We start from the raw sequence: 1,170 nt of genomic DNA on the forward strand, positions 1-1,170 counted from the left end.
AAAGAACAAATTGCGATTTGTGGGACAGCATCAGCCAGTAGTGATAGTGTTTAGCTTGTATCATCTTTCTGCTCTGCTAAAAGGAAAGGTGATAGTACCATTACCAACTAAAAAGAAATTTAAAGACTGGTTAAACCACTTTGCGTGGCTACTGTGCGGTGATACAACAAAGCTTGCATCTTGCAAACTTTGTGAACAGGTGCAAGCTAGTAACGCAGCAGAAAGACAGCGCTACACAATTATGAAGGGCTAGATCGCTAGAATATGGTGCCCGTATGTTGAAATGCTTGTGTTAAATCTTAGTATTCTATTAAACAATTTGATATGGTGTCATGTACAAAGATACTGTTCGAACAATTTATCTGTCAAACGAACTCCATAAAGAGAGACAGAGAGTAGCGTATTTTTTCATATTCAGATAAAGGAGTTGTGCCGATCGAAGTTGCTAGACTGTCTAGTGCCTTCAGAATTGAAATCTCCCACCCTGCTGCATAGGTGCAAATTGCTCTTAACACTGTTGTCATCTTGTGTGCTGCTTCTAATAGCCCTTGGCTTTCGTCGGGCCTCAGTGGGAATGGCCGGCGCATGGTCGTTGCGCCACGCGGAAACAGTGAAAGTGCAGCAGGGGGAGGCCGGCCGTGACCCGGTGCCTGGCGGTACGTGGGCGCGAGCAGAACAATGCCGTCCAGACACCGCGCTGTCGCAAAGCCGGCCAGCCGCAGCAAGCGCGCATACCAGGCGGGGATCAGCCGGGGGTCAAGCTTCAGGACAGCAACTAGGCACTGGACGCTACTTGTAAACCGCCCAGCAAAAGACACAACGAACCAAATTCCTAGTTGCAATAGAGAGCGCGAACGTTTCCAGATGACGGGTAAATATATTTATTTCATTTATTCGCCACCAAATGGGACAATGGAAAAGATGAGAGGTTTATTTGCATTTCGAGGGTCAAGCAGAAATGTTAAAAATTTCACCTGGCAGAGGCTGTGTGACAAACATGGAGACATGTCCGTTTTGGGTGAGCAACGGACACAAGTTTTAGGCGACTTGACGAACTTCAGTACATAGTTCTTAAGTGTCTGTATGGGGGAATGAAATCTACTCCGACTAACGCTCTCATAGTCGAGACACACGAACCGCTCTTACACCTATGTCACAAATACTTCAGTC

This window comes from Schistocerca americana, chromosome 2 (assembly GCF_021461395.2).
Source record: "Schistocerca americana isolate TAMUIC-IGC-003095 chromosome 2, iqSchAmer2.1, whole genome shotgun sequence".
Lineage (NCBI taxonomy): Eukaryota > Metazoa > Arthropoda > Insecta > Orthoptera > Acrididae > Schistocerca > Schistocerca americana.